The sequence below is a fragment of the Halichoerus grypus genome, chromosome 2 (assembly GCF_964656455.1).
Source record: "Halichoerus grypus chromosome 2, mHalGry1.hap1.1, whole genome shotgun sequence".
In the NCBI taxonomy this organism is placed as follows: domain Eukaryota; kingdom Metazoa; phylum Chordata; class Mammalia; order Carnivora; family Phocidae; genus Halichoerus; species Halichoerus grypus.
The window spans coordinates 176,161,763-176,164,884 of NC_135713.1; the positions used below are offsets into that span (position 1 = coordinate 176,161,763).

The 3,122-nt window shown below is 39.9% G+C and overlaps 1 pseudogene; it reads left to right on the forward strand.

The window, feature by feature from the left end:
* Window positions 1-1,435: 1,435 nt before the first annotated feature.
* On the forward strand, window positions 1,436-1,699 carry LOC118544337 (ATP synthase F(0) complex subunit j, mitochondrial pseudogene; annotated as a pseudogene).
* Window positions 1,700-3,122: the final 1,423 nt, after the last annotated feature.

Consider the following 3,122-nt stretch of genomic DNA (forward strand, 5'->3'; position numbering starts at 1 on the left):
CTGTGTCTCTCTCTGTCAAATAAATAAATAAAATCTTTAAAAAAAAAATGTGAGAAATATAAATTGCACTCTGCTATTTCATAGATAGTCTTTCAAAATGTTCTTAAATCCAAGCAATTTGTTTCTGAGCATCCAAAATAAAGGAAGGAGGCTCAATATTAGAGATTTACAAAATGGAATAAAATATTTAAATCATCTTCAGGAAAGAAAGGAGACTATAGAATCAATGTTACAACTTAAAAGAAATTAATGGAGCATAAGAAAAATTATCAAAGATATTAATACAATAAAATCCAGAAAGTTACAAACACCAGGCAAGTGGTGCTATGTAGAAAGCTAATCACAACAGGAAGTCACAGAAAGAGAGTGAGCAGTGGTGTCAAAGTACATGCATTTTTTTCCAATTCATGAATTTGACCAAAACAATAGTTGTCTTGGTAAAGAGAGGCAGAGAGAAGCCAGACTGTAAGTGGGTGAGAAGAGAATTAGGGAGCAAATTGAAAATATGCATGATGCATTTGGAGATGTTTGGTTAGAATCAACTAAGCTAAATGAAAGGGAAAGAAAAGAATAGCCAGAACAAGATGCCACTGCTACAGTGTATAAATGGTAATTTTAAAGAGACATGGTCAATGAAATCATTGAGGTACAATTAGAAGGTGTGTTTGGGAGAGTTGAAACACAGAGGTACTGATGAAGGAGAAAAAGTGAGTTCACATTTTGAGAAAGGATGCAGGGTTGGAAGAGACAGAACAAACTTTTAGTTAAGGCAGTATTATAAATCTGCATTTGTGGCAGATTTGTATCCCAAAATATAAATCTGATTGCTCCTCTGTATTTTCCTTCCCTATTTCTAACTTACTTGTAAACCAAAGGCCTTTCTTCCTCTCCAGCCCCCACCAGAGCAGAAACAAAGATCCAAGGACACTGCTGACCTAAGGGCCAAGACCAGAGCCTCCTGTGCATGAAGAACTATTTTCTCTCAAGACTGTTGGGACTGGAACTAGGGAGAGGGAAGAGAGAAGGAAGAATGTAATGAGAAAGGAAGACCAAGAGAAGGAATAGAGCCCTCAAAGTGGTCAAAAGAAAAAGGGTTGGAAGTTCTAATGGAAGAAATTCAGGAAGATGAACCATCCTCAAATGTGGAACCCTCCTCCTTTAAAAATAAATCAAGGTGAGGGGGCGCCTGGGTGGCTCAGTCGGTTAAGCGGTTAAGCGTCTGCCTTCAGCTCAGGTCATGATCTTGGGGTCCTGGGATCTGGGATCTAGCTCTGCTTCAGGATCCCTGCTCAGCAGTCTGCTTGTCCCTCTCCCTCTACCCCTCCCCCCACATATGCATGCACGCACTCTCTCTCTCTCAAATAAATGATCTTTAAAGTAAATAAATAAATCAAGGTGACCTTTCCAAGTTGTTGGCCGTGTGGGTCATAGCCATGGGTCCTGTGCTGAGATGCTCCAAAACCTTGTCAAAAATGTTTGGGTCCCCATGAGGCCCTACTATACCCAGGTTTACCAGGATATTTGGGTAGGAGTGGGGTTGATGGGCTTCATCGTTTAGAAAATCAGGATTGCTGATAAAAGAAGTAAAGCTTTGAAAGCTTCGAGTCCTGCACCTGCTCCAGGTCATCAACCAGCTTTACTTGGAGTACACATCAGATGGCATGTCAGTCTGGCTGTAAATCTCAGCAAGTTCTGTTAGATGGGAAGACTTGTACGCTTGTAGACGCGTTGTTTCCTTTGCGGCATGAATCAATGTAACTGAGGGTAAAAGAAATCATCACACTTCTCCCCTGCTCAGCCAGGAGTCGGCTTCTCCCTCTGCCCCTCCCCCTGCTCGTGCACAGTGTCTCTCTCTCTCTCTCATAAATAAAATATTTTAAGGGGGGGGTGCACCTGGGTGGCTCAGTCGGTTAAGCGTCTGCCTTCAGCTCAGGTCATGATCTCCGGGTCCTGGGATCGAGCCCCACATCAGGCTCCCTGCTCAGTGGGGAGTCCGCTTGTCCCGCTACCCCTCCCCACCCCCCTACTTATGCTTGCTCTTTCTGTCTCTCAAGTAAATAAAATTTTTAAAAATCTTAAAAAAAAAGGGAATCAGAGGTCTAAGTCAATCTCATATAAAAAAATAAAAAGAGAAATCATCATACTTTCTTCTCTTTTTAATCTCATGTTTCTGATGAGCAGATATTAAGATCTGAGTTAGTATCACAGAGCCCCTCACCGAGCAGTCATTGAATCATTCATCAGTGATATAATTTAATTGAGAGATTGATAAGGATTGAGACACTTCTAATCATTGCCAATAAAAATTGATGCTTTACAGGTATGCATATAATCTTGAATAAAAGTGTAGAATTCCATTATTCTATTAGTAAAATAATGCCTCTTTCAAAAGAAGGCTCAATGATTACTCTAACTTCCTATTCATTCATTCATGTATTCATTCAGCAAATATGAGAATACACAACTCTTACATGTATTCTTTTTTTTTTAAGATTTTATTTATTTATTTAACAGAAAGATAGCGAGAGCAGGAACACAAGAAGGGGGAGTGGGAGAGAGAGAAGCAGCTTCCTGCCGAGCAGGGAGCCCGATGCGGGGCTCGATTCCAGGACCTTGGGATCATGACCCAAGCCGAAGACAGATGCCTAACGACTGAGCCACCCAGGCGACCACATGTATCCTTTTTAATAGTCATAGAGAGGCATAAAAATATGTGTAAGACATGATCCCTACCTTCAATGACATTACATGTATTCAAGGAGATAAAATATTTAGAAGAGGAAAAACTAGCTAGAGTGATCAGGGAAGGCTTCTCGGAGTCAGTGGCATTTGAACTGAGATTTGAAAATTGGGAATATTCCAGTAAATGCCAGGGAAAGATCCTGGATAGAGGAAATCTCACAAAGGCACTAATAATGGAGTGATCAAGATATGATTAAGGATTATTGAGAAATCTACAAAATCAATGTTCTATCTCCAGTCATAGTCTCTGTAAATCTTTCACTTGCCTGAAGGTGGCAAGCTGGGTTTATTTGAAACTTTAGAATCAATATTATTTGAAAGAAAAATGAAACAGTATTATTTCTCTGAAAAACAATTTTTTCATTGACATTTAACTCATA